Source organism: Camelus bactrianus, chromosome 2 (genome assembly GCF_048773025.1).
Source record: "Camelus bactrianus isolate YW-2024 breed Bactrian camel chromosome 2, ASM4877302v1, whole genome shotgun sequence".
NCBI classification, from domain to species: Eukaryota; Metazoa; Chordata; class Mammalia; order Artiodactyla; family Camelidae; genus Camelus; species Camelus bactrianus.
The window spans coordinates 66,930,627-66,940,973 of NC_133540.1; the positions used below are offsets into that span (position 1 = coordinate 66,930,627).

Genomic DNA, 10,347 nt, shown 5'->3' on the forward strand with positions numbered 1-10,347 from the left:
AATTAGGCCTCTTTGGAAGGTGTGAGACAAATTGGCAGCAGGGCTGCCTGGGAAAGCACAATGGGTCTTTGTTAGCAACTCAGAACAGTAGAGAGCCTGGTGTCCCAGAGCGTCAGGCTTCTGTAGCTGCGGGAGCCTGGCCCTGCCTGTGCCAAGCCGGGCTCTCTAACTGGACCACTGGTACACACGAGTGTTTCTTCTCTACCCGTGTCCCTCCAGAGCATCTATTTGTTTCTGTTACTGCAGTATTCAGAGCTGACCCACTCCCCCAGCCCCCACCCCTCCTTTGGCTTCTTTCATCCTTCTTGAAGGAAGGCTGGGAAGCAGCTGCTGGCATGTGCGGTGGGCAGTGCTGCATGCTGGCCATCGGAGGATGTCTGTCGGAGTAGAAGCTACCCTTCCTCAGCCCCTTCCCCTTGGCTTTTGATCCCTTCTGCCTCCCAACTGCCAATGGGTTCAGTCCCCTGCCTTTGTCCAGGCGCTGGACACAGCACCACCTCCTTGGCTTCCCTTCCCCGTTTGGAAGCCAATGTCACCCCTCCAGCTGGGGAACTGCCAGTTTCTTGTGCACACCACTGGCTTGGTGGGAAGATGAGGGTGGGGCTTCTGACCGCTGATCGTGGGGAGAGTTGGCCAGGGTGCATGTGTTGTGCCATTGTTGGTTATCTGTAAGGGAACTGCAGGGACAAGTGTCTAGAATTAGGTCCAGTGCTCCAGGACCCCCCATTCCTTTTTCCATTTAGACTTTTCTCAACAGAAGCTCCTTTTCGCCTGATTAACTGTAACAAACTCTCTTTGGAGTTTTGTGTTTTGGAATCCACGTTGCCAAAGGAGAATCATTATGTCTGTTGTAAAAGCCTCTGATAAATCCCTCCTAGTATAAATGGAGGCGAAAGAATAGAAGGCTTTAATCTTTTGCCTTGCCTATTAGTGAAATGCTACTGAGTGACCTAGTTCATCTGCATATTAAATGTGCTAGACCTATCTCTGCTTTTTTCTTTTACTTGTTACCTTGGAAACGATGCCCTGGCTCAGAAATTGCTTAAGGCCTGCTGCAAATCTTCAGCATGGCTTCTTCACGCTGAGAAGGCAGTTAATGGGGAAAGGTTGGATTTTTCCAAAAACGTCTCCAGTGGTTCGTAGAGAAGAGAGGAAGGAGAAAAAGTGAGAGAGATTTTATTCTTGGAATAGTTCCAGGATACTACTTTTAAATTAACTGCAAGCGGTTTTATCTAGATTTCAAAGGAAAATCTGAGTCTGGCCTCCGATGCCTTGAGACTGCTTTTAAAGAACTTCCCTGATGCCTTTGGCAGCACCAGCACATGGGAAGACAGCTACCAATTGACACTGCATTCCAGTCCTACCACTAGGGAATCTCGCCTCTCACTGCTTTGTTTAAAGCACCGTTCTTCCAGATTGTTTTGTGGCCTCTTAGTTTCTCAGGCCAACTTGTTCAGGAGACTGGGAAGCAAGATTTGAAAATAAGGTTCAGTTAGCAGCCAGAGAGCAAAACTTGCTTGTTGTCCAAGCTGAATCCGGAGGCTGCATGTCATGGTGCAGCAGTGAACTCTCACTATCTTCTACAGTCTTACCAGCCAGGTGAGGAGACCGCCCAAAGCATGCCTCTCTTGTGGGCCGAGTCTGGACGGAAAATCAGATTTCTTGACTCCAAGTGTAGGGCTCTTTCAGCATCAGTCCTGACCTGTTAGAGGTAAAGGCATGTGAAGGAAGTGTAAGAGGAATGCTCTTCTCTTGAGTGAAGCCAGCCACCAGCCACCAGTCAACTTGGGAAACTGGACTGGGGAGGCATGACGTCCTCAAATTCTAACTCTCCTCTTCTTGGTATTTGCTGTTAATAGAAGGAATTAGATCCATTCTGGATCCGTGGGTGCTCTGAGGATAAGTTGTCCGAAGTGTGCCTTGTCATTCAGGGCACATTGGTTCTCTTGGTACCTCCAACTTTCTGAAGTCCTGTATGTCTTGCTTCACAGCCACCATGGACCCCTAGTACGAGGAGACAAGATGTCCTTTAGGCTTTTTTCTTGAAAACTTGGGATATGGACAAGTTAGCCTGAGGCAATCACAGCATCTTTAAAAAGAGACTTTAAGCTAGGAAATCGTTTTTTTCGCTAGGACACAGGATTCTGGACATTGGTCACTGACTTTGAACTGGAAAGTCTGCAGGTAAAAGGGAAAACCGTGTGTACTTTCTGCTGTGTCTGTTCCTTGTTGATAAATGTTTTCTTACCCGCTGCTTATTTGTGCATTCAGCAGTTACTGAGCTTGTATTAAGGACCACATACCGTGCAGATGCTTGGGAGGCAGGTCTGAGTGTTATACATCATCTCTGGCTTCAGAAATACCTTAGACATACGCCTGTTCAGTAACTGGAAAACTTTAAAAAAAGAGATGAGCATTTTGACTGCTTACATTTAATGTGAAGGATTGATTAACTTTTTGTAAGATGGTAGTAGTTCAAACATCCTTATTATACGAAAAATAATTCAGAAGGTCTTTAGAAGGTCTCACTTCTCATTTTCCTCAAAACAAGTTCGGGTGCCAGAGGGTATACGGGGTTCCACAGCCTTTGGCTCAGGAGGTTGTTTGAGAGGGGAAGGTGGGGGCGGGGAGGGAGCTGTGGCCAGGAACGGTAGCGTCCCTGAGTCTGCCTGTGTGTAAATACCACAAAGACCTGTGACTGTGCAGTGGGTGGGAAAGGGCGTGGGGAAGCAGTGCATAATAGTGATATTCCATGCACTTTACTATAACACCTGCCAAGACCTGGGCCCCTATAGGCACTTTATATGTATCCTCTCACTTATTTCTCTCAACAACCCCGTGATGGTGGTCTGGTTGCCTATTCCCATATCGCTGATGAGGACACTGATGCTGTAAGGACACCAACATGGACAGGCCCTATGGCAGCGTGGTGGAGCAGACCTTAAATCTGGGGCTCTCTGCTGTCCAAGCCCACCTTGCCTTGTCAGGACCATGCGGCTAACTTTTTTCCTCCTTTTACTCATTAAAATGGGATCTCTGTGGTCCCTAAAGGGGAAACAATCTGAAGGAAAATTGTATTGAGTGTCAAGAGTAAAAGTGAGAATCAAGGACCAAACTGGTAAAAGGAAGTAGAAGTTAAAGGAATCACATCCATAGCTTTGACTTCCAACTCACTTTGCCTTAATTACGTTATTTCATTTGAGCTGAATTTGGGTTAGGGTTGCGGGGGGCATGGTGGGAGGAGGAGCCCGTGAGTTCTGGATAAATACAATATTCCGTGTTCTAGGTGTTAGTAGGTCTGCCCCTCTTTTTGTACGGTACCAAGAAGTGTGTTTTGCTTTCGTCTCACGTAGGGACTTCATAATTAACGGCAGTAATTTGGCCTCTTTGGCTACCATGCACACTTCTCTTCATTCTAGGGACTGTGCTTTGATACAGTAAAGCCAACATAATCCCTGCCTTCAGAGAGTTTGCAGGGGATGCATGATTACAATATAGTGGGATTAGTGCTGGGGAGGCACCGATAAACGTAGTGTGAATTCATATTTAAACTTTATTGATGTGGAAAACAAGCCAATGGAAAGATATTTTGGACTTCATTTTACAAGGAGCTTGAGGAACTCCTGGAAAAATTGTTTTGCCATTAAGACTTGTGATTTTAAGTTGTGATTTAGTGTTGATCATGGCGAGATTCTTGTCAGTGAGGCTTCTGTTCAGATCTGTGTGTGGCAGGTCAGCATATGGTGGTTGCCTTCCTGCATTTCCTGTCAGAGTTGCAAGCAAGTCTCTTCATACTTTTCCATCTTATTTTCTTTGTTAGTGCATGTGTAGGGTGCATTTATTTTCCTTGCAGGTTTGCGTGAATTTGATCCTAGATAGCATCACAATTTGAACCAGATTTTAGTGGTAATCACTCAAGGCATCTGAGTCATCCTGGTCAGCAGTTGAGTTTTTCCCTATTGGGCCCCTGAGGGACCTCAGCTTCTAGTCAGTTTTGTGAAAAATAGTATAATTTGGTTTCATGTGGCAGGTCTCTTAGGCAGAAATCACATTTATAGGCAAGTTTACTGGCTGCACAGGTTACTTTGAAATATTTTCAGTGTTTTAAAAAAGATTCAGAAAGTCAGTGGAGCTGAAGGCAAAGGGAAAGAATTATATTTTTCTTTTTAATGTGCAGCAAAATATGCACTAATGATGCAGTTACAGTCTATGAAGTTAATTCAATAAATACAAAAGTTAATCCATTTTGGACTTTATTGTGTTGTCCTTGTTTGTGGAGTAATGTAATTGGGACTGAGTAATTAATACCCTACAGAGGGATTAGCAGTAAGATGGAGATAAAAGAACAAGGAGAAAAGAACCGAGTTGTCTAGAAGACGGGAGTTTAGAAAGTGCTGAGGCATAGAAATTCCAGAGGGTGATTTTTAGCTTTCCTGACTCTAATTATACATGTTCACATCTACTAGGGATCACCAGCTGGGGAATACGGGTAAAACGTGTCGGGAATACGGGTAAAACGTGTCGGAAATGACGGAGTTCCGAGATGCATCAGCAAGAATGCTGTTCCAGCCGAGCCTCCGGCCTTTGCCGTGTTATCAAAGGCTTTCTCATCTCCGCAATTTACATGGTTTTGTTATTTTTGTTATGAAAATATCTTTTTGGTCATTATTTCATCTACACAAATCTTAGAAAACCAGGAGGAGTTCCCCCGAACAAGTACTTGGTTTTATATCAGAGCGTGGTGGGCCTCTCAGGGCCAACAGATTGTTCTGGTTCATTTTTCTTGCCCCTTTTATTGGCTCTGGAGTGTTTGATGGTCAGCCTGTGCTTCCAGATTGAAGTCATTAACTTTGACCCAAATGAAAGGGATCTGAGAAGAGAAGGAGGCAGTAGAGGGGAGAAAGTGGAGATAGAGCTGGAATTCCTTGTTTTCCACAGAAATAATTGCAGTTGGGAAAAAACTTTAGGAACCAGATTAGGTGAGCTTTGTCCTTCTTCTCGGCTTCTGCCCCAGGCAGCAGGGAGGAAGTTCTTTCCATATACTTGGCTGACATTGTAAATTCTCTCAAGTGGCAGGCAGTTTTCTCCTTTTTGAATTGAAAAATAGGCTTCCATATTAAATTAGTAAAAATTCTGTGGTTTGGCTTTGAAATCAAATCATTTGTTCATAGATGAGTTGGACATGATTTTTAGTTTGCTTTTCATTGTTTGTCGTCCAGTGTTGTTCATCTTGGCCTTTTTGGCCGTCGTCTTGGTGTTCATGGGTCTGCTCTCTTTGTCTCCTCGACTTTGCTCTGGGCGGCCTTGTCCAGGTTGGTGGTCGTGCTGTCCGCCGCTGCTCTGCGCAGGAAGGCTGGAGCAGGTACAGATGGGGCTTCTGGCCTGCCCTGGAAAGTCTGAGCCCAGGGTGATTTTACCCTCAAAATCTTTCCACCGTTGCCATCAGCGTCAGGGAGGTCAGCGAAACAGCTCGGCCTCACTGGACCTGAGCAGTCTGGGCCAGGTGGTGTTTCCATGGGCCGTTTTCTGGGTCAGATGGACTTGTCTACAGAGCCAGCATCCTCAGCCCCCATCTGCGTGAGCCCGGTCCTAGTGGGTGGTCACTACCTGTAATATTTCTCAGAGACCTCTGTGTGTAAAGCCTACATCCCAACGTGTATGTTTGCAACTGTGGTGGGCAAGAGCTTATTTTTCTTACAAAGGGTAATGGAAATTTGTTTCAACCAGTGTTTCTATTTTCTCTGGGCAAAGAGGTAATTTTTTTTTTTCCCTCCTTGAGAAAAACCTGGAGGGAATCACGAATAGAAAAAATGCTGTTGCGTACTGTTAAAATGTCACAAAGCAGATATCCTAGCCAGGCATCACATAGACATACAAATTCTTTTAAAGGATGATTTAAACATCCTTTAGGATTTATAGGTTTTTCTTTTTAAAAAAAAATGTTTACCTGGCCTCTAAATACAAAAGTATGAACAATTTTACATAAATTCTCACATAAAATTTCACATAATGGTCACATCCAAATTATTTTCCTTTTTATTTTCCTTTTATGTCTGTCTTTCACATTGTTTATGAAGGTCTGACTTGAATAAACATAACCATGGGAACTTTTGCTTTCTGTAGATAAGCCTGAATGTTGTCCTGATGCTGCATAAAATAGCTAGGATTAGAAGAACTCTTGAAAAGCAGGATTGGTAATGGGGAGTGATAGCTGTGTGTGAAAGCCTTAATGTTGAAATACATTCTTGTAACGCAATTTTCTTGTCCTCCTTGTTATCTTACAATTTTAGTGGGAAAACTAATAACAATGTTATTTCAAAGAAGTAGTTAAAAAATAATCAAATTTAACAGAAAATGGAGCTCTGGCCTTTGGTTAAGCATTCATTTACTCAACCTTCTCTCTCAATGCCTCTCTCCCTCTCTGTCTTTTTTTCAGACAGAACCACGAACCCTTTTTTGCGCAGTTTCAGGGGTTGGTACTAACTCCTCCTCGGGCTACTGTTGGTTCAGGGTCCAGAGGTTTCACTCGCTTCTGGTTCAGGTGTGAAATGCTGCACTGGGGTAGGTTTGCGGAGGTTTGAGAATTTATCTTCTTCCTCCGATTGAGTTTATGGTGGGTGTGACACAGGAAGAGGAACTTGCATGAAGATGCTGGAGAATGCCAAGATGAAGCCAGGAGTGTGGAGGGACCAGAACCAGCTTTGGCCCCCTGGAGAATGCCGTACCACTGCGATGTTATGTGACAGTTGATAGTGCCCTTTCTAGGGACCTAGGGAAGCAGCTGTTCTGCTTCGGCAGCTTTATGGGGGAGAAAAGCCGCCCCCCTCCCCGGCCCAGCACATCTCCTTGTTTTCTGGACATTCATAACTGTATCAGGGATACACCGAGGACAGTGTGGTATGATGTGGGGCACACACAGATGGAAAACAGACCATCCTCATCCTCTAGTAGCTTTCAGCTGGTGGGTGTGTCGGGGGAGGTGAGCCTTAAGGATGTGCTATATTCGGGTTAGAGGAAAGGATTCCTGAGATGATTGGAGGAGGTGAGATCTTACACCAGATCTGGAAGGAAGGAGGTGCCACTATCCACCTGAGAAACTGGTACAGAAACAATTTGCTGTTTCTTCCGTAGTCTGATGGGTCCATGACAGAGGGAAGGGCTCCCTTGCTCAAAGGGAGGACTTGGGATGAGTGTCCGGGTGCGGGTGGAGGTGTAGTTCTGTTTGCTCCTGTGGATGCAGTGTGCCTGCAGGACCCTTTTGTCAGTGCTTGTCTCATCCTGTGCCTCAGCAGTCCTGTCTTGTCCACGTAACTTCACATTACTCTGAAGTGAATTTTTAAAAACTCAAATCCATTGGGTACGGATTTTCTAAATAAAGGGGAAATTCTTCTCAGCTTTCAAACAAGGGAAGGGACTGTGGCTCTTTTGTTTGTATCCTATCCCCAAAGCCCGGCACAGGGTTTGGCTTATAATAAATGCTAATAAATACCAGTAGAAAGAAGGGGAAAAGTCTAGGGGTTATTATTTGGGAAAGAGCTAAGAGGGGAATTCATTTTTGAGGAGAGAAACTGAATATAATTTCAGGATTATTTTCTCCTCAAGTGTAAGCATTTGGGGGGACTGTGGATAAACTTCCTTTGCAGGTGGGGTTGCTCCGCAGGGATGAAGGGGGTGGGATTCTCAGCTCATGTTCCAAGTTCATGTCTCGAGGGGAGGCTCAGTGAGACTAGGGGCTGCCTCCTGACCACACACCTTTGCATAATTGATTAACTCTGCATAGCTGTTTGCATTTCTTTTCCTAAAATAAATATCATTTTCTAATGAACTCTCCAGAACTAATAAGTGCCAAAACCCAGGATGTGTGTTGAATCTTGTGATCTGATGCAATACATCCACAAAAGCTACAGTGTGTGATCTTGAATCTCAGGGCATTCTTAGTTCCCGAGGTGGTAAACGGGCCTCTGAAAAAGCTAGTGTTTATTGTTGACCATGGGCCAGGCGTTGTACTGAGGGCTTCACCTAGTTACCTCCTTTGATGATCTTTTTCTAAATCATCATAAACACTAAGAATTAGCACCATGAGTAGTAGCTCCATTTCCAGCTGTGGGAACAGATTCCTGAAGTGGCAGTCACTCCAGGTTGACACAGCAGTGAATAGTTAGTAGGACTGGATTTGAGTTGAAACAGGTTCCTAAAGGCCAGGTGACACAGCTCCTCTCTCGTGGGTGTTCCCGTTCTCCTGAGTGCTTTCTCATTTCCACTGTCTGTCATCCTCATACTCTTGTCAGATGTGATAAAGGGCATTTTGAGTGGGTATATCACAGATCCCAAATAAACAGACCCAGAGGCCATAACACAGGTTGAGATTTTTGGCAAATCACATCACTTGCGTAAAGGTAGGTGGCGATCACGCAGGGCGTTGGAGGTCAGTTTTGGAGCAATGCTGCTAGGGATAGATGTGTAGTTTATACCGCAGAGACCTTGGAGCTGGGAGAAACCACATGATGAGGGGACTTGCGGTTTCAGGGGGGAGAAGATTAAGGATTCTGGTTGGCAAGTCTCTTGGAAAATTTAAGGGCAGTAAACATTTTACATTCAGTACATGGGTACCTTTTGGATGAGGCGATCCAGGTACTTGGAAACACTTAACTATAGTGAGTGAGCATTGTGGTTGATAAGCGGGGTTGACACTGATTTTCTCTTCTGTGTTACCAGAAACATGAAAAAGACAGATGAATTTTTTTTAAATTGAGTGTTAGGTTTTGGTACAAACAGAATATAAAATGATTGAATACCTGGATAGAAGACTTATTAAAAAGGAATAGCTAAGTTTATGCTAGAAAAAAATCATCAGTCATGACACTTTTTGGATCAAAGTGTCATGAAAATCAAAGATAATCAGTGCCTTCAGAAAATCTAATTTGATTGATGTACAACTGTTATTTTCCTTTTCTAAAAAAAGACAAATTTTGTGGATATTAACTTGGCAATACAACTTTACATAACTTTTGTAGCATTACAGGTTGATTTTGAGTTAATTGAACATTTTGAAGTTTTAATATCATTGGGAAAGAAGATATGTGCACATGAACTTAGATGAAAAGAAAAAAATTAATACTGTTTGGTTTTTTAAAAAAGGTTCTTTTGTAAATAATGTGAATCTCTGTTATGAAGAAATATACTAGGCCTTCAGAAATAAAATAACCTTTCTCCTTTTTTTTCTTTCAAGGCAGATGAATGCGGATGCATTGTTCCCATTCATCTGGATAAAATGTTCAGGGTGTTGTTTCGAATGAAAGAGAAAAAGTTCACAGAATATTGTGTTAAGGTGCTGATCATTTAGGAAAAAAAAATTTTTTTTAACTCTCAGGAAATTTTTTTCATTAGTTAGGACATGTGGAAGAGTTGGAATATTATCCCTGACCCTCCCTTTCTATCTGAAGAAACTCAGATAAACCTCAATGGCTCTGACTGGCAAAATCGCTCAGTAAGTAATCACAGATCCTTGTCTTAAGTAGGAAGAGAAGAAATTAAACAGAAGGAGCTGGGGAACAGTGTTCCCTAGGGGCTCACAGACATTTGTGTGTTGGAGAGTTTCAGTCTGAAAGATGAGCATTTCTGTGTCTCATTGGGAAAGGGGGAGTATGGGCTCTTTCTTCTTTAAAAACAAACTCATCCCCTTCCCCCTGCCCCATCCCATTACAGGTACACTGTGTGTTCCAGTCATTCCCCCAAACTTAGAAAACCTGTATATGAATATGAAACAGTGTGTGTGCATAATGCTTGTCCCTGCTGATTTTTATATATTTTTAACAATTTCCATATTTTTTGTGTTTTCCAAAAATTTGTGTCTGTGTATCCACACCTTTTTCACGTTTAGTTTGTGCTTTACTTTTTCATCTGCCGGTACCTAGTGAATTTTCCTCTGTACCACTAGATATTCCCTGCAGAGGGGAGTTGTGGGCTGAGAGCTTCTGTGGCTTTAGCGAGCCCCGACTTGTCCATCTCCATTCGGCACTCTGTGTTCCAGTGTCTCCTGTGCTCTCAGCTCCTGCATCATGTTCTGTGCTTTTAATCTTAATGGTAGCCTCCCCCCTTTTAAAATTTAGATGGATTTTAATGTATTGGAAAGTGGGCAAAGACCATTTTCACTCGATTACAAAGAGGAGCCTTCTTTGGGCTGAACAATCTCTAACGTCTTCAGTAATATTATCATTTATTGTGTGTCTGTTGTGGGGCTCAGGCCCCTTGCTAAGCACCCTTCCTGCTTTCACATTGTATTTATAGCTACCCTGGCTGGGAGGTGGTGTTCTTGTTTTAGAAAAAGATGAAACCAGGGCTGAAAGC

The 10,347-nt window shown here is 43.6% G+C and overlaps 1 protein-coding gene across 2 annotated transcripts in view; it reads left to right on the top strand.

Moving 5' to 3' along the window:
• Positions 1-10,347, top strand: part of TSPAN5 (tetraspanin 5) — a 152,700-nt gene that overhangs the window by 59,689 nt on the left and 82,664 nt on the right. The window lies entirely within an intron of this gene.